This window comes from Camelus bactrianus, chromosome 3 (assembly GCF_048773025.1).
Source record: "Camelus bactrianus isolate YW-2024 breed Bactrian camel chromosome 3, ASM4877302v1, whole genome shotgun sequence".
Classification (NCBI taxonomy): Eukaryota; Metazoa; Chordata; class Mammalia; order Artiodactyla; family Camelidae; genus Camelus; species Camelus bactrianus.
In genome coordinates, this window is record NC_133541.1 from 143,789,653 (window position 1) to 143,810,565 (window position 20,913).

The following is a 20,913-nucleotide window of genomic DNA, read 5'->3' on the forward strand; positions in this document are numbered from 1 at the left end:
ATTTAAGGGACCACTCTTTGGCAAGTCTCCTGAACCAAGGGCTTGGTGAGTGGATTTTCAAAATTCTGTGTAATTGGGAGCGAGTTAGCGTATGATGCACTGGTACACTGCCACCTGGGCATCAATAAATCAACACATTCCATATATACCTCGCCAAAAAAGGATTCTTGTTTATCTCTTTTTTCTATACAGTCATGAATTTATGTGTTTGTCCGAAGAATATATTTTTGTCATTGTGTTGATACCTCAGTTGCAGCCTTTCAATAGTGTAATACAATTGATTTACATACTTTGGGATTTATATGAAAATGAAGTTAGTTTTTGAAACATACTAAATCTACTTACAATCCACACTTGTCAAATTCAGGTAACATTTTGTCAGCTCTAAGGAAAAACTAGACAGATAAAATGTAAAATACCACTCGAAAATGATGAGGGGACAGGTAAACTCTTTACTTTTGATGCCTCCAACACCAACAGGAACCATGAAATAATTATTGTAAGCATGAACTTACCCCCACACTTGGTTTCCCTTGTGCATGTGGTGCTCTTTCCACCCAATGACACATACTGACCAATGTTGTCATTTCAAGCAGTAACATTTCCCTCCAGGAAAACACAAGGAATCTGAAACAAGATAGTTATATGTAGGCTTGGTTCAAAAAGGAACTAGGGGCACTAGAGCAATGAGAAACCTGCTGCAGCTTTGCTAGTCTATTGAGAATCAGGTGCTCTTCTATCAACCATGAGAATGCTTAAACATCCGATCATGTTGGGTAAAGCAGTTTAACACAACCAAGTCTGCACCCACATGACATAGAGCACCCGGGCTTGAATGAAGGGAAAAGACGGTCCACATAAAAAAAAAATGTCCTTACATGTCTATGGCGACTTTTACTGTTAACTTCACTAACTGACTTATAATAGTTAGCTATACTGTCTAGAAAACCGGAGGACTAATACAAATTCAAGTTCAGTCAAAGTATCCCCTCACTTACCACACTCCCTTCACCCCAAAGAAGACGTAACCCCAGAATTTGCTGAATCTAGGGGAACGTCATCATTTCTTTGTGTGAGCTATTTATTTAATTTCTATCTATTATAGTCGAGAGTATTTGACCATTGAGGATTTCAGTGTTGTGCACAGAGTGTGAAGTTGTAGGAAAACTGGTTCTAGGAGGGGTTTGCTCTTCTCCTATTGGCTTCATTGCAGCTCAAGTTCGGATCATCTGAAATGGATGCCTGAGTTGATAGGAGGGAATGGCAAGTGCCTGATAGGTATTCCCAACCCCGGGTAAATGCTTACCAGGACTTCATGCCCTGTGGTCTGTGTGATTTTTAAATGCCCCTTGGGACGTGTGGATTCTCACGACCTCTTTCAAGACCATGGGCGGTTTTATCAAATCTGACATCTCTTCTCTTTTAGACGTCAGGAATATTGGGCCACTTCTTGGAGCAAAGAATAGTGTACCTTCTTCAAGTTCACGTTGACCCTCCACAGGTTACTTCTAGGATCCGCCAGGCTCAACATGTCTCATGAATGTCTTCTGAGCCTGGTATTCTGTAAAGAATTCTCCATGCCAGTATTCTCCATTGTAGCAGAACAAGTCTCATCAATGTGTTCGCATCTCCCCTCAATCTTTGCAGCCAGCTTTTCTGCAGGCTTCCCTTCGTGTCTCCCTTAAAGTCGACTTCTACATTACTGAGCAAGTCTGGAAGTTCCTCGGAGCCTCACCAGTATGCTGATGACGGGCAGATCTTCCAATGTCTGACTTTTCATTTCCTAGAAACTGACCCGTGATTTAAGGTCATTGGGCGCAACAGTATCTCGTACTTAAAGATCTCCCCATACAGTAGACCTAAGCCAAGCTCCACGGAGGGTGTCAGCCCCTACATGACTCTGATCCACCCACAGAGCTCTGCTGAGTTACCTTGGATCCAGCAGCCACAACAAGCCTCGTGGAACACACCAACATTCCACCTGGAATCCGACCGGTAACTGCCATCAACAAATGTTGCAGCATCTTTTCAGTGCTGGGGGAGGGACTGCATCAGACGAGAGTTTCCTAAGTTAAAAGTGATTCTCTCCATTAGCATCCCATGGTCCTTCTTTTCGACCCTCTTTCCTTTAGTTCAGATTTCTATACACAATACAGAGGGAAGTGTGTGCATGTTATGTTTATTTTTCCACACGTCTTTAACCATTCTAACAGTTAACATTTCACAAAGACCCCACTATAGGAATCTTATGTTTGTGTAATAGCCATTCACCCAGAATACATATCCGTCTGTTGCATTTCTGCTGAAACACCTACACTCCCAAGACATGGATCCCGTTGTTTCATGGGGGATGAAATTCCTAGAAATGAAGCCCCTCCCAATGTACGCATTACTTTCTGTCTTTTTTGCTCTTAGTACTGTTTTGTAGAACTACTTGACTTTGTGATGGGCGTATGCCGTTTATTCTCCATGTAGGTATGTATATCACATTCAATCTTTCTTTTGGAAGTACACTCAATCTATATAAAGGAATATGAATCGATTTTATACAAAATAGGCATTTGGGTTTGGTCACGATATGCTCTTTTGAATGAACATTTTTCAATCTTTTTGCTCGCATCTCGTTTCTGAATACATGTGTGTTGAGTACATGCAAGGAACAATACTGTGTCGGTGCATGCTGAATGACACTTGACACCCCTTTGAGTATTTTCTTTTGAATTTTCATGGTTCCTTTGCATATATGTCAGCCAACAGTACTCTTTGGTATTTGTTTGATATTTTGATTGTTTGCTTGTTGTTTGTTTTGCAAACACATTAGGCCATGAATCACCCCATTTGCATTAAACAGAGAGTCATATAAGATGATTCAGTTAGTATAGTGCTGAAAATCTCCTATGTTTTCCTGCTTCCCTCTCCCAACTTTAGGGATTTGTTGCCCTCCTTGCCTTCTATTTGTTTACTCTCTACAACTCATGGCTCTTCATGCATTTCCATTGATGTATTTCTTATTTCAATTTCATGTTGCTACTTTTCTCTTCAGGGTAGAATTCTCAATCTTTGTTTAATGGTAAGTTTGAATTGTTGAATTTTTTCAGTTATGCCAGTCTGTGAAATTGTCTAGATTGGCCGTTATCAGATATGGCGTAATTGTGGCTTAGGCTTCTCTAGAATGCAGCTGTTTCTTATTCAGCTTTTGGTGTAGGTCTTGGCACTCCTTCCTGTCCTGCAATATTTGTGTCGAGTTATCAGCTGAAACTCTTCCGGAGTTTCTGTTGTGACTACTTTTCTATTCAGGGTAGAATTCTCAATCTTTCTTTTAGGATAAGTTTTTAAGTGCTGAATTACTTTACACTTTGCCGATCTGTGAAATTGCCAAGCTCTGTCGTTAATGTTAATGGCTGTCTTGTGGCATAGGCTACCGTATAATGCAGCTTTGTCTCATTCATGATTTGGTCTATGTCTTGACACTCCTTCCTGTACTGCGATACTTCTGTCTAGGTATCAGCTGAAACACATGTGGGGGTTCTGTTGTGACTGAGTTGCTGTAAACTACATGCATTGAAAATCACAGAATTGATCATGAAATTTGATGATTTGAATGAAAATATAGCTGCTTGTATGTCTATTGGGATTCCAAATTATTTGGATGCTGTTTGCTCCTGGTTTCGTATAGGAGATTTTTTGGTGGCTTTCAGCAAGTTTCAGTCTGATTTTTCTCCAAATACCTATTCAGAGTTTGATAATTATATCTAGCTTTTCCCTATGGGGCACTTATGAATCCTAGTCTTTCATGCTTTGTCTTACCCCAGGTTTCAACAGCAATATTTGCATTGGTTTACACTTGCTTTTCTATGTCAATTTCTGATACAGGGATTTCATTTCCCCTGTCTTCACGGACATTCACTAGTCCCTCTGTATTATCTAGTCTGCTTAGGACTGAATTTTGCCCTGCTATTATCTCATACATTGAGTATTCTGATTTTATTTGGCTCGTCTCAATGATTCTCTTCCTCATTTCTGGTCTTGTGCCTTTTTTATTCTGAGTCACTATTTTAATTCAGTGTTTCTCTCACCTCAGTTTTCAATACATGCTCTGATAATGTTTCATAATCTAGTTGTTTGAAAGCATTTTTTTGGACCTTCAATCTCTTTGAAAAAGAAAATGGTACTTCCTTTTTCTTGTACTATACATCTTTATCTCTACTGGTCTAGTATTCTCAGGTATCTAATGTAGAATTGTAGGGCTTGGTAAAGTGAAAATTTTAGTCTCCTTGGTGTAGGCAATTCCTTGATATTTCTGTGAGGACAAATTTTCCTGCACATTGATTCCATGTTGTTTTTGGGTGTGTGTTGTCTTGTATATCTCTAACTGCTGGTGTTGCCTTTGATGTGATGAACGGAACATACTCTCATCGTTTAGAACTATCTCATTGTCATTATGCTTATGTCACATTTCTGAAAGTTCAGAAGACCCTTCACTTTGTGGAAACGGAGCATCTATATATTTTCAGCTTTGCAGGATGTTGTATGTCACTTTGAAGTGTTTTCTAAAGAGCACAATGACAGTGCACTTGTCCTTTCTACTTCTATAAGAATGTTCCAATCTTACCAGTTCTTCCCAGAGCTTCTCTGTCAACAGAAAATCCTGTGGAAACATATCTATGGATGTCATGAATCAGGGTCTGCTGCCATTTTGCTCAACCCACATTGTTGTCCTCGGGTCTGTGCAATATCAAGGCCATCAAAAATATAGCATCTGCTTTTGGGAGATAACGGTGAAGGAAATGCTTCATCTTCTCACGCTGCAGACCTAGACAAATGCTCTTTGTTCTCTCATCCTTGTGGCTTGGGACCATGAAAGGAAACCCAGCTGTCCCGCAACCTCTGCCTCATACCAAACTCTAATCCCTGTCCAGGCTATGACTTTAGCTGATCCAAAGGTTTGGAAACTGATTTCAATCCCAAGGCCCTCTGGATTCCTAAGACCAGATGTATGATTTCTCTGATTGAGCCCCCACGTGCTCTATTGGCAAAATGACAAATTGGTCCCTGGGCCTGCAGATGCAGTGAATGTGGCCATGGGACATTTCGATAATGTCAACTTTGCACACCGGAGTGGTTGATTTTTCTTTGGGGGTTAAAGGGCAGTTTTCTCTCTTGGTAGGGCCAACTACAATCCACAACACACTCCAGATCACTGAGACAAAGCGTGTGACATCATCCATTGTCTTATACCTGATTTTACACAGCTAATTTTAGCTCAAATTCAGCTGCTTGATTCTTGGCCTCAGAATCAATTTGGGGACAATTTTTGCTGATTTATTTCAGTTCTGTCAGATTAGCATCTGCTGTGCACTCTTCTAACACTCAGCGCATCGCTTTGAATCCCATGTGTCCGGTCCCCTTAAGAGTGTGCGTCCAATGAAACAGAGTTTCACGTTTGCTGCTCCATTACCAGAGGTCAGGTACTGCAATGATTTCCATTCTCTACTTTGCTTCTGTTCGGTCCACGTTCTCTAAGGCATCATACTGTATTTGGAATTAAGGGACCACTCTTTGGCAAGTCTCCTGAACCAAGGGCTTGGTGAGTGGATTTTCAAAATTCTGTGTAATTGGGAGCGAGTTAGCGAATGATGCACTTGTACACTGCCACCTGGGCCTCAATAAATCAACACTTTCCATATATAACTCGCCGAAATGGGATTCTTGTTTATCTCTTTTTTCTATACAGTCATGATATTATGTGTTTGTCCGAAGAATACATTTTTGTCATTGAGTTGATACCTCAGTTGCAGCCTTTCAATAGTGTAATACAATTGATTTACATATTTTGGGATTTATATGAAAATGAAGTTAGTTTTTGAAACATACTAAATCAACTTACAATCCACACTTGTCAAATTCAGGTACAATTTTGTAAGCTCTAAGGAAAAACAAGACAGATAAAATGTAAAATACCACTCGAAAATGATGAAGGGGACAGGTAAACTCTTTACTTTTGATGCCTCCAACACCAACAGGAACCATGAAATAATTATTGTAAGCATGAACTTACCCCCACACTTGGTTTCCCTTGTGCATGTGGTGCTCTTTCCACCCAATGACACATACTGACCAATGTTGTCATTTCAAGCAGTAACATTTCTCTCCAGAAAAACACAAGGAAAATGAAACAAGGTATTTATATGTAGGCTTTGTTCACAAAGGAACTAGGGGCATTAGAGCAATGAGGAACCTGCTGCAGCTTTGCTAGTCTATTGAGAACCAGGTGCTCTTCTATCAACCATGAGAATGCTTAAACGTCCGATCATGTTGGGTAAATCAGTTTAACACAACCAAGTCTGCACATACATGACATACAGCACCCGGGCTGGAATGAAGGTTAAAGACGATCCACATGAAAAAAAGTCCTTACATGTCTATGGCGACTTTTACTGTTCACTTCAATATCTGACTTATAATAGTTAGCTATACTGTCTAGAAAACCAGAGGACTAATACAAATTCAAGTTCAGTCAAAGAATCCCCTCACTTACCACACTCCCTTCACCCCAAAGAAGACGTAACCCCAGAATTTGCTGAATCTAGGGGAACGTCATCATTTCTTTGTGTGAGCTATTTACTTAAATTCTATCTATTAAGGTCGAGAGTATTTGACCATTGAGGATTTCAGTGTCGTGCACAGAGTGTGAAGTTGTAGGAAAACTGGTTCTAGGAGGGGCTTGCTCTTCTCCTATTGGCTTCATTGCAGCTCAAGTTCTGATCCTCTGAAATGGATGCCTAACTAGATGGGAGGGAAGGGCATGTGCTTGATAGGTATTCCCAACCCTTGGTAAATGCTTACAAGGACTTCATGCCCTGTGGTCTGTGTGATTTTTAAATGCCCCTTGGGACGTGTGGATTCTCATGACCTATTTCAAGACCATGGGCGGTTTTATCAAATCTGACATCTCTTCTCTTTTAGACGTCAGGAATATTGGGCCACTTCTTGCAGCAGAGAATAGAGTACCTTCTTCAAGTTCACGTTGACCATCCACAGGTTACTTCTAGTATAAGCCAGGCTCAACATGTCTCATGAATGTCTTCTGAGCCTAGTATTCTCTAAAGAAGTCTCCATGCCAATATTCTCCATTGTAGCAGAACAAGTCTCATCAATGTGTTCGCATCTCCCCTCAATCTTTGCAGCCAGCTTTTCTGCAGGCTTCCCTTCGTGTCTCCCATAAAGTCGACTTCTACATTACTGAGCAAGTCTGGAAGTTCCTCGGAGCCTCACCAGTATGCTGATGACGGGCAGATCTTCCACTGTCTGACTTTTCAGTTCCTAGAAACTGACCCGTGATTTAAGGTCATTGGGCAGCAACAGTATCTCGTACTTAAAGAGCTCCCCATACAATAGACCTAAGCCAAGCTCCATGGAGGGTGTCAGCCCCTACATGACTCTGATCCACCCACAGAGCTCTGCCGAGTTACCTTGGATCCAGCAGCTACAACAAGCCTCTTGGTACACACCATCATTCCACCTGGAATCAAACCGGTAACTGCCATCCACAAAAGTAGCAGCATCTTTTCAGTGCTGGTGGAGGGACTGCATCAGACGAGAGATTCCTAATTTAAAAGTAATTCTCTCCATTAGCATCCCATGGTCCTTTTTTTCGACCCTCTTTTCTTTAGTTAAAATCTCTATACACTATACAGAGGGAAGTGTGTGCATGTTATGTTTATATTTCCACACGTCTTTAACCTTTCTAACATTTAACAGTTCACAAAGACCGCACTATAGAAATCTAATGTTTGTGTAATAGCCATTCACCCAGAATACATATCCGTCTGTTGCATTTCTGCTGAAACACCCCCACTCCCAAGAAATGGATCCATTTGTTTCATGGGGGCTGAAAATCCTAGAAATGAAGCCCATCCCAATGTACGCATTACAGTCTATCTTTTTTGCTCTTATTACAGTTTTGTAGAACTACTTGTCTTTGTTATGTGCGTATGCCATTTATTCTCCATGTAGGGATGGATATCACATTCATTCTTTCTGTTGGAAATAGTCTCAATCTATATAAAGGAATATGAATCTATTTTATACAAAATAGGCATTTGAGTTTGGTCACGATATGCTCTTAAGAATGAACATTTTTCAATTTTTTGCTCGCATCTGTTTTCTGAATACATGTGTGTTGAGTACGTGCATGGAGCAATACTGGGTCGGTGCATGCTGAATCATACTTGACACCCCTTTGAGTATTTTCTTTTGAATTATCATGGTTCCTTTGCATATATGTCAGCCAAATGTACTCTTTGGTTTTTGTTTGATATTTTGATTGTTTGCTTGTTGTTTGCTTTGCAAACACATTAGGCCATGCATCTCTCCATTTGCATTAAACAGAGAGTCACATAAGATGATTCTGTTCGTATAGTGCTGAAATGCACCTATGTTTTCCTGCTTCCTTCTCCCAACTTTAAGGATTTGTTGTCCTCCTTGCCTTCTACTTGTTTACTCTCTACAACCCAAGGCTCTTCATGCATTTCCATTGATGTTTTTCTTATTTCCATTTCATGTTGCTACTTTTCTCTTCAGGGTAGAATTCTCAATCTTTGTTTAAAGATAAGTTTTGAACTGTTGAATTCTATTAAGTTTTGCCAGTCTGTGAAATTGTCTAGATGTGCCGTTATCAGATATGGCGTTCTTGTGGCATAGGCTTCTCTAGAATGAAACTTTTTCTCATTCAGGTTTCGATGTATGTCCTGGAACTCCTTCCAGTCCTGAAATATTTATATCAAGTTATCAGCTGAAACACTTCCAGAGTTTCTGTTGTGACTACTTTTCACTTCAGGGTAGAATTCTCAGTATTACTTTTAGGATAAGTTTTTAATGCTGAATTATTTTACACTTTGCCGATCTGTGAATTTGCCAAGCTCTGTCGTTAATGGTAATGGCTGTCTTGAGGCATAGGCTACCGTATAATGCAGCTTTGTCTCATTCATGATTTGGTCTTTGTCTTGGAAATGCTTCCTGTACTGTGATATTTCTGTCTAGGTATCAGCTGCAACACCTGTGGGGGTTCTGTTGTCACTGAGTTGCTGTATTCTTCGTGCATCAAAAATTACAGAGTTGATCATGGACTTTGATGATTTGAATGAAAAGAAAGCTGCTTGTAAGCCTATTGGGATTCCACATTATTTGGATGCTGTTTGCTCCTGGTTTCGTATAGGAGATTGTTTGTTGGCTTTCAGCAAATTTCAGTCTGATTTTTCTCCAAATACCTATAGAGGGTTTCATTTTTATATCGAGATTTTCACAATGGGGCTCTTATGATTTCTAGTCTTTCATGCTTTGTCTTGCCCCAGGTTTCAACAGCAATATTTGCATTGCTTTACACTTGTTTTCTATGTCACTTTCTGATATAGGGATTTCTTTTCCCCTGTGTTCACGGACATTTATGAGTACTTCTGCATTATCTAGTCTGCTTGGAACTTAATTTTGCCCTGCTATTACCTCATACATTGAGTATTCTAATTTTATTTGGCTCGTGTAAATGATTCTCTTCCCCATTTATGGTATTGTGCCTTTTGTGTTTCTGAGACAGTGTTTTACTTCAGTGTATAACTCACCCCCGTTTTCAATACATGCTCTGATAATGTTTCATAATCTAGTTGTTTGAAAGCTTTTTCTTGGACCTTCAATCTCTTTGAAACAGAAAATGATACTTCCTGTTTCTTGTATTATAAATCTTTATCTCTACTGTTCTCATACTATCAGGTACCTAATGTAGAATTATAGGGCTTTGTAAAGTGAAAATTTTAGTCTCTTTGGTGTAGGCAACTCCTTGATATTTCTGTGAGGACAAATTTTCCTGCACATTGATTCCATGTCGTTTTCCTGTGTGTGTTGTCTTTTCTATCTCTAACTGCTGGTGTTGCCTATGATGTGATGAACGCAACATACTCTCATCGTTTAGAACAATCTCATTTTTATTACGCTTATTTCAAATTCTTGAAAGTTCAGAGGACCGTTCCCCTTGTGGAAATGGAGCATCTAAATATATTCAGCTTTGCAGGCTGTTGTATGTCATTTTGTAGTGTATTCAATAGAGCACATTGACAGTGCGCATGTCTATTCTACTTCGATAAGAAAGTTCCAATCTTACCAGTTTTTCCCAGAGCTTCTCTGTCCACAGAAAAACCTGTGGAAACATATCTTTGGATGCCATGCATCAGGGCCTGCTGCCATTATTGCTCACACTGCCTAGGTGTCCGCAGGGCTCTGCAATATCAAGGCCATCCAAAATTTAGCATCAGCCTTTGGGAGATAATGGTGAAGGAAATGCTTCATCTTCTCACGCTGCGGACCTAGACAAATGCTCTTTGTTCTCTCATCCTTGTGGCTTGGGACCTCGAAAGGAAACCCAGATGTCCCGCATCCTCTACCTCATACCAAACCCTAATCCCAGTCCAGGCTATGACTTTAGCTGATCCAAAGGTTTGGAATCTGATTTGAATCCCAAGGCCCCCTGGATTCCTCAGACCAGATGCATGATTTCTCTGATTTAGCCCCATATGCTCTATTGGCAAAATGCCAAATTGGTAACTGGTCCTGCAGATGCAATGCATGGGGACATGGGACTTTTCGATAAAGTCAACTTTGCACACTGGAGTGGTTGCATTCTCTAGGGGTTCAAGTTCAGTTTTCTCTCTTTTGAGGGCTGACCTCAATCCACAGCACACTCCAGATCGCTGAGACAAAGCATGTGTCATAATACATAGTCCTATACCTCATTTTACACAGCAACTGCTAGCTCAAATTAGGCTGCTCGTTTCTTGGCCTCAGAATCAATTTTCGGAAAAATTTGTGCTGATTTATTTCAGTTCTGTCAACTTAGCATCTGCTGTGCACTCTTCTAACACTCAGCGCATCGCTATGAATCCCATGTGTCCGGTCCACTTAAGATTGTGTGTTCAATTGAAACAGACTTTCACCTTTGCTGCTCCATTACCAGAGGTCAGGTACTGCACTGATTTCCATTCTCTACTTTGCTTCTCTACCATCCATGTATACTAATGCTTCATACTGTCTTTAGAATTAAGGGAACACTCTTTGGCAAATCTCATTAACCATGGCTTGGTGAGTGGATTTTAAAATTCTGTGTAATTTTGAGCGAGTTAGCATATGATGCACTGGTACACTGCCACCTGGGCATCAATAAATCAACATTTTCCATATATAACTCGCCGAAATGGGATTCATGTTTATCACTTTTTTCTATACAGTCATGATGTTATGTGTTTGTCCAAAGACTCCATTTTTGTCATTGTGTTGATACCTCAGTTGCAGCCTTTCAATAGTGTAATAAAATTGATTTATATATTTTGGGATTTATATGAAAATGAAGTTAGTTTTTGAAACATACTAAATCTACATACAATCCACACTTGTCAAATTAAGGTACAATTTTGTAAGCTCTAAGGTAAAACAAGACAGATAAAGTGTAATATAACACTCAAATATGATGAAGGGGACAGGTAACCTCTTTAGTTTTGATGCCTCCAACACCAACAGGAACCATGAAATAATTATTGTAAGCATGAAATTACCCCCACACTTGGTTTCCCTTGTGCATATGGTGCCCTTTCCACACAATGACACATACTGAACAATGTTGTCATTTCAAGCAGTAACATTTCTCTCCAGAAAAACACAAGGTATCTGAAACAAGATATTTATATGTAGGCTAGGTTCAAAAAGGAACTAGGGGCACTAGAGAAATGAGAAACTTTCTTCAGCTTTGCTAGTCTAGTGAGAACCAGGTGCATTTCTATCAATCATGAGAACGCTTAAATGTCCAATTATGTTCGGTAAAGCAGTTTAACACAACCAAGTCTGCACCCACATGACATACTGCACCCGGGCATGAATGAAGGTAAGAGACGGTCCACATAAAAAAAATGTCCTTACATGTCTATGGCGACTTTTTCTGTTCACTTCACTAACTGACTTATAATAGTTAGCTATACTGTCTGGAAAACCTGAGGCCTAATACATATTCAAGTTCAGTCAAAGAATCCCCTCACTTACCACACTCCCTTCACCCCAAAGAAGACGTAACCCCAGAATTTGCTGAATCTAGGGGAACGTCATCATTTCTTTGTGTGAGCTATTTATTTAATTTCTATCTATAACAGTCGAGAGTACTTGAGCATTGAGGATTTCAGTGTTGTGCACAAAGTGTGAAGTTGTAGGAAAACTGGTTCTAGGAGGGGCTTGCTCTTCTCCTATTGGATTCATTGCATCTCAAATTCTGATCCTCTGAAATGGATGCCTGAGTGGATAGGAGGGAATGGCAAGTGCTTGATAGGTATTCCAAACCCCGGGTAAATGTTTACCAGGACTTCATGCCCTGTGGTCTGTGTGATGTTTAAATGCCCCTTGGAACATGTGGATTCTCATGACTTCTTCCAAGACCATGGGCGTTTATATCAACTCTGACATCTCTTCTCTTTTAGACGTCAGGAATATTGGGCCACTTTTTAGAGCAGAGAATAAGGTACCTTCTTCAAGTTCACGTTGACCCTCCACAGGTTTCTGCTAGTATCAGCCAGGCACAACATGTCTCATGAAAGACTTCTGGGCCTGGTATTCTGAAAAGAAGTCTCCATGCCAGTATTCTCCATTGTAGCAGAACAAGTCTCATCAATGTGTTCGCATCTCCCCTCAATCTCTGCAGCCAACTTTTCTGCAGGCTTCCCTTCGTGTCTCCCATAAAGTTGACTTCTACATTACTGAGCAAGTCTGGAAGTTCCTCGGAGCCTCACCAGTATGCTGATGACGGGCAGATCTTCCACTGTCTGACTTTTCAGTTCCTAGAAACTGACCCGTGATCTAAGGTCTTTGGGCAGCAACAGTATCTCGAACTTAAAGAGCTCCCCATACAATAGACCTAAGCCAAGCTCCACGGAATGTGTCAGCCCCAACCTGACTCTGATCCACCCACAGATCTCTGCCGAGTTACCTTGGATCCAGCACCCACAACAAGCCTCGTGGAACACACCAGCATTCCACCTGGAATTCAACCATTATCTGTCATCAACAAAGGTTGCAGCATCTTTTCAGTGTTGGGGGAGGGACTTCATTAGACGAGAGTTTCCTAAGTTAAAAGTATCTCTCTCCATTAGCATCCCATGGTCTTTCTTTCCGACCCTCTTTCCTTTAGTTCAGATGTCTATACAGAATACAGATGGAAGTGTGTTCATGTTATGTTTATATTTCCACACGTCTTTAAGCTTTGTAACAGTTAACAGTTCACAAAGACCCCACTATAGGGATCTTATGTTTGTGTAATAGCCATTCACCCAGAATACATATCTGTCTGTTGCTTTTCTTCTGAAACTCCCACACTCTCAAGATATGGATCCATTTGTTTCATGGGGTCTGAAATTTCTAGAAATGAAGCCCATCACAATGTACGCATTACTGTCTGTCTTTTTTGCTCTTAGTACAGTTTTGTAGATCTACTTGTCTTTGTTATGGGCGTATGCCATTTATTCTCCATGTAGGGATGGATATCACATTCATTCTTTCTGTTGGAAGTAGACACAATCTATGTAAAGGAATATGAATCAATTTTATAAAAACTAGGGATTTGGGTTTCGTCATGATATGCTCTTATGAACGAAAATTTTTCAATCTTTTGCTCGCATCTGTTATCTGAATACATGTGTGTTGAGTACATGCAAGGAGCAATACTTGTTCGGTGTGTGCTGAAGGATACTTGACACCCCTTTGAGTACTTTCTTTTGAATTATCATGGTTCCTTTGCATATATGTCAGCCAAATGTACTCTTTGGTTTTTGTTTGATATTTTGATTGTTTGCTTGTTGTTTGCTTTGCAAACACATTAGGCCATGCATCTCTCCATTTGCATTAAACAGAGAGTCACATAAGATGATTCTGTTAGTATAGTGCTGAAATTCACCTATGTTTTCCTGCTTCCTTCTCCCAACTTTAAGGATTTGTTGTCCTCCTTGCCTTCTACTTGTTTACTCTCTACAACCCAAGGCTCTTCATGCATTTCCATTGATGTATATTTATTTCCATTTCATGTTGCTACTTTTCTCTTCAGGGTAGAATTCTCAATCTTTGTTTAAAGATAAGTTTTGAACTGTTGAATTCTATTAAGTTTTGCCAGTCTGTGAAATTGTCTAGATGTGCCGTTATCAGATATGGCGTTCTTGTGGCATAGGCTTCTCTAGAATGAAACTTTTTCTCATTCAGGTTTCGATGTATGTCCTGGAACTCCTTCCAGTCCTGAAATATTTATATCAAGTTATCAGCTGAAACACTTCCAGAGTTTCTGTTGTGACTACTTTTCACTTCAGGGTAGAATTCTCAGTATTACTTTTAGGATAAGTTTTTAATGCTGAATTATTTTACACTTTGCCGATCTGTGAATTTGCCAAGCTCTGTCGTTAATGGTAATGGCTGTCTTGAGGCATAGGCTACCGTATAATGCAGCTTTGTCTCATTCATGATTTGGTCTTTGTCTTGGAAATGCTTCCTGTACTGTGATATTTCTGTCTAGGTATCAGCTGCAACACCTGTGGGGGTTCTGTTGTCACTGAGTGGCTGTACTCTTTGTGCATCGAAAATTACAGAGTTGATCATGGACTTTGATGACTTGAATGAAAGGAAAGCTGCTTGTAAGCCTATTGGGATTCCATATTATTTGGATGCTGTTTGCTCCTGCTTTTGTATAGGAGATTGTTTGTTGGCTTTCAGCAAATTTCAGTCTGATTTTTCTCCAAAGAGCTATACAGGGTTTCATTTTTATATCGAGGTTTTCCCAAAGGGCTTCTTATGATTTCTAGTCTTTCATGCTTTGTCTTACACCATGTTTCAACAGCAATATTGCATTGGTTTACACTTGTATTTCTATGTCATCTTCTGATACAGGGATTTCTTTTCCCTTGTGTTCAAGGATATTTACGAGTCACTCTGCATTAAGTAGTCTGCTTAGGACTGAATTTTGCACTGCTATTATCTCATACATTGAGTATTGTGATTTTATTTGGTTCGTCTTAATGTTTCTCTTCCCCATTTCTGGTATTGTGCCTTTTGTGGTTCTGAGACACTGGTTTATTTCAGTGTTTCTCTCACCTCGCTTTTCAATAAATGCTCTGATAATGTTTCATAATCTAGTTGTTTGAAAGCTTTTTCTTGGACCTTCAATCTCTTTGAAACAGAAAATGGTACTTCCTGTTTCTTATACTATACTTCTTTATCTCTACTCGTCTAGTACTACCAGGTATCTAATGTAGAACTATAGGGCTTGATAAAGTGAAAATTTTAGTCTCTTTGGTGTAGGCAATTCCATGATATTTCTGTGAGGACAAATTTTCCTGTACATTGATTCCATGTCGTTTTCCTGTGTGTGTTGTCCTGTATATCTCTAACTGCTGGTGTTGCCTTTGATGTGATTAACGCACCATACTCTCTTCGTTTAGAACAATCTATTTTTTATTACGCTTATGTCACATTTCTGAAAGTTCAGAGGACCCTTCCCCTTGTGGAATCGGAGCATCTAAATATATTCAGCTTTGCAGGCTGTTGTGTGTCATTTTGAAGTGTATTCAAAAGAGCACATTGACAGTGCCCTTGTCCTTTCTACTTACATAAGAAAGTTCCAATCTTACCAGTTCTTCCCAGAGCTTCTCTATCCACAGAATAACCTGTGGAAACATATCATTGGATGCCATGCATCAGGGCCTGCTGCCATTATTGCTCACACTGCCTAGGTGTCTGCAGGGCTCTGCAATATCAAGGCCATCCAAAATTTAGCATCTGCTTTTGGGAGATAACGCTGAAGGAAAAGCTTCATCTTCTCACGCTGCGGACCTAGACAAATGCTCTTTGTTCTCTCATCCTTGAGGCTTGTGACAACGAAAAGAAACCCAGGTGTCCCGCATCCTCTGCCTCATACCAAACCCTAAACCCAGTCCAGGCTATGACTTTAGCTGATCCAAAGATTTGGAAACTGATATCAATCCCAAGGCCCCCTGGATTCCTCAGAACAGATGCATGATTTCTCTGATTTAGCCCCCATGTGCTCTATTGGCATAATGTCAAATTGGTCCCTGGTCCTGCAGATGCAGTGCATGTGGCCATGGTACATTTCGATAAAGTCAACTTTGCACACTTGAGTGGTTGCTTTCTCTTTGGGGTTCAAGTCAGTTTTCTCTCGTTTTAGGACCAACCTCAATGCACAGCACACTCCAGATCGCTGAGACAAAGCATGTGTCATAATCCATAGTCCTATACCTCATTTTACGCTGCCACTGCTAGCTCAAATTATGCTGCTCTTTTCTTGGTCTCAGAATCAATTTTCGGAAAAATTTGTCCTGATTTATTTCAGTTTTGTCAACTTAGAATCTGCTGTGCACTCTTCTACCACTCAGCACATCGCTATGAATCCCATGTGTTCGGTCCACTTAAGAGTGTGTGTCCAATTGAAACAGACTTTAACCTTTGCTGCTCCATTACCAGAGGTCAGGTACTGCACTGATTTCCATTCTCTACTTTGCTTCTCCTCCATCCACGTATTCTAAGGCAACATACTGTCTTTGGAATTAAGGAAACACTCTTTGGCAAGTCTCCTTAACCAAGGGCTTGGTGAGTGGATGTTTAAATTTCTGTGTAATTGTGAGTGAGTTAGCGTACGATGCACTGGTACACTGCCACCTGGGCATCAATAAATCAATATTTTCCATATATATCTCGCCGAAATGGTATTCTTGTTTATCCCTGTTTTCTATACACTCATGATATTATGTGTTTGTCCAAAGACTACATATTTGTCATTGTGTTAATACCCCAGTTGCAGCCTTTCAATAGTGTAATAAAATTGATTTACATATTTTGAGATTTATATGAAAATGAAGTTAGTTTTTGAAACATACTAAATCTACTTACAATCCACACTTGTCAAATTAAGGTACCATTTTGTCAGCTCAAAGGAAAATCTAGACAGATATAATGTAAAATAACACTCGAAAATGATGAAGGGGACAGGTAAACTCTTTAATTTTGATGCCTCCACCACCAACAGGAACCATGAAATAATTATTGTAAGCATGAAATTACCCCCACACTTGGTTTCCCTTGTGCATGTGGGGCCCTTTCCACCCAATGACACATACTGACCAATGTTGTCATTTCAAACAGTAACATTTCTCTCCAGGAAATCACAAGGTATCTGAAACAAGATATTTATATGTAGGCTTGTTTCAAAAAGGAACTAGGGGCACTAGAGCAATGAGGAACCTGCTGCAGCTTTGCTAGTCTATTGAGAATCAGGTGCTCTTCTATCAATCATGAGAACTCTTTAACGCCCGATCATGTTGCGTAAAGCAGTTTAACACAACCAAGTCTGCACCCACATGACATACAGCACCCGGGCATGAATGAAGGGAAAAGACGTTCCACATAAAAAAAAAATTTCCTTACATGTCTATGGCGACTTTTACTGTTCCCTTCACTAACTGACATTTAATAGTTACCTATACTGTCTAGAAAACCAGAGGCCTAATACATATTCAAGTTCAGTCAAAGTATCCCCTCACTTACCACACTCCCTTCACCCCAAAGAAGACGTAACCCCAGAATTTGCTGAATCTAGGGGAACGTCATCATTTCTTTGTATGAGCTAATTATTTAATTTCTATGTATTATAGTCGAGAGTATTTGACCATTGAGGATTTCAGTGTCGTGCACAGAGTGTGAAGTTGTAGGAAAACTGGTTCTAGGAGGGGCTTGCTCTTCTCCTATTGGCTTCATTGCAGCTCAATTTCTGATACTCTGAAATGGATGCCTGAGTGGTTAGGAGGGAAGGGCATGTGCTTGATAGGTATTCCCAACCCCGGGTAAATGCTTACCAGGACTTCATGCCCTTTGGTCTGTGTGATTTTTAAATGCCCCTTGGGACGTGTGGATTCTCATGACCTCTTCCAAGACCATGGGCGGTTTTATCAACTCTGACATCTCTTCTCTTTTAGACGTCAGAAATATTGGGCCACTTCTTGGATTAGAGGATAGAGTACCTTCTTTAACTTCATGTTGACCCTCCACAGTTTTCTGCTAGTATCAGCCTGGCTCAATATTTCTCATGAACTTCTTCTGAGCCTGGTATTGTGTAAAGAAGTTTCCATGCCAGTATTCTCCATTGTAGCAGAACAAGTCTCATCAATGTGTTCGCATCTCCCCTCAATCTCTGCAGCCAACTTTTCTGCAGGCTTCCCTTCGTGTCTCCCATAAAGTCGACTTCTACTTTACTGAGCAAGTCTGAAAGTTCCTCAGAGACTCACCAATATGCTGATGACGGGCAGATCTTCCACTGTCTTACTTTTCAGTTCCTAGAAACTGACCCATGATTTAAGGTCATTGGGCAGCAACAGTATCTCGAACTTAAAGAGCTCCCCATCCAATAGACATAAGCCAAGCTCCACTGAATGTGTCAGCCCCTACATGACTCTGATCCACCCACAGATCTCTGCCGAGTTACCTTGGATCCAGCAGCCACAACAAGCCTCATGGAACACAGCACCATTCCACCTGGAATCCAACCGGTAACTGCCATCCACAAAGGTTGCAGCATCTTTTCAGTGTTGGGGGGGGACTTCATCTGAGGAGAGTTTCCTAAGTTAAAAGTGATTCTCTCCATTAACATCCCATGGTCCTTTTTTTTTTCCCTCTTTCCTTTAGTTCAGATGTCTATACAATATACCGAGGGAAGTGTGTGCATGTTATGTTTACTTTTCCACACGTCTTTAACCTTTCTAACAGTTAACATTTCACAAATACCCCACTATAGTAATCTTATGTTTGTGTAATAAACATTGACCCAGAATACATATCCGTCTGTTGCTTTTCTGCCGAAACACCCACACTATCAAGACATGGATCCAGTTGTTTCACGGGGGCTGAAATTCCTAAAAATGAAGCCCCTCCCAATGTACACATTACTGTCTGTCTTTATTGCTCTTAGTACAGTTTTGTAGAACTACTTGTCTTTGTTATGGGCGTATGCCATTTATTCTCCATGTATGGATTGATATCACATTCATTCTTTCTTTTGGAAGTAGACTCAATCTATATAAAGTAATATGAATCAATTTTATAAAAAATAGGGATTTGGGTTTGGTCACGATAAGCTCTTATAAATGAACATTTTTCAATTTTTTGCTCGCATCTGTTTTCTGAATACATGTGTGTTGAGTACATGCAAGGAGCAATTCTGGGTCGGTGCGTGCTGAATGATACTTGACACCCCTTTGAGTATTGTCTTTTGAATTATCATGGTTTCTTTGCATATATGTCAGCCAACAGTACTCTGGTTTTTGTTTGATATTTTGATTGTTTGCTTGTTGTTTGTTTTTGAAACACATTAGGCCATGCATCTCTCCATTTGCATTAAACAGAGAGTCATATAAATGATTCAGTTAGTATAGTGCTGAAAATCCCCTTTGTTTTCCTGCTTCCCTCTCCCAACTTTATGGATTTCTTGTCCTCCTTGCCTTCTACTTGATTACTCTCTTCAACTCATGGATATTTATGCATTTCCATTGATGTTTTTCTTATTTCCATTTCATGTTGCTACTTTTCTCTTCAGGGTAGAATTCTCAATCTTTGTTTAAGGATAAGTTTGAACTGTTGAATTCTATTCAGTTATGCCAGTCTGTGAAATTGTCTAGATGTGCCGTTATCAGATATGGCGTTCTTGTGACATAGGCTTCTCTAGAATGCAGCTTTTTCTAATTCAGCTTTCGGTGTATGTCTTGGCACTCCTTCATGTCCTGCAATATTCTTGTCGAGTTATCAGGTGAAACACTTCCGGAGTTACTGTTGTGACTACTTTTCTATTCAGAGTAGGTTTCTCAAACTTTTTTTAGGATAATTTTTAAATGCTGAATTATTTTACACTTTGCCGATCTGTGAAATTGCCAAGTTCTGTCGTTCATGTTAATGGCTGTCTTGTGGCAGAGGCTACCGTATAATGCAGCTTTGTCTCATTCATGATTTGGTCTATGTCTTGACACTCCTTCCTGTACTGCAATATTTCTGTCTAGGTATCAGCTGAAACACTTCTGGGGGTTCTGTTGTGACTGAGTTGCTGTAGACTACGTGCAACGAAAATCACAGAGTTGATCATGAAAATTGATGATTTGAATGAAAAGAAAGCTGCTTGTATGTCTACTGGGATTCCACATTATGTGGATGATGTTTGATCCTGGTTTCGTATAGGAGATGGTTTGTTGGCTTTCAGCAAGTTTCAGTCTGATTTTTCTCCAAATACCTATTCAGAGTTTGATATTTATATCTAGCTTTTCCCTATGGGGCTCTTATGAATCCTATTCTTTCATGCTTTGTCTTACCCCAGGTTTCAACAGCAATATTTGCATTGCTTTACACTTGCTTTTCTATGCCATCTTCTGATACAGGGATTTCTTTTCCCTTGTGTTTACAGATATTCACGAGTCCCTCTGTATTATCTAGTCTGCTTAGGACTGAATTTTGCCCTGCTATTATCTCATACATTGAGTATTCTGATTTTATTTTTCTCGTCAAAATGATTCCCTTCCCCATTTATGGTATTGTGCCTTTTGTGATTCTGAGACACTAGTTTACTTCAGTGTTTCTCTCACCTCGATTTTCAATACATGCTCTGATAATGTTTCATAATCTAGTTGTTGGAAAGCATTTTTTTGGACCTTCAATCTCTTTGAAACAGAAAATGTTACTTCCTGTTTCTTGTACTATACTTCTTTATGCATACAGTTCTAGTAGTCTCAGGTATCTAGTGTAGAATTTTAGGGCTTGTTAAAGTGATAATTTTAGTCTCTTAGGTGTAGGCAATTCCAT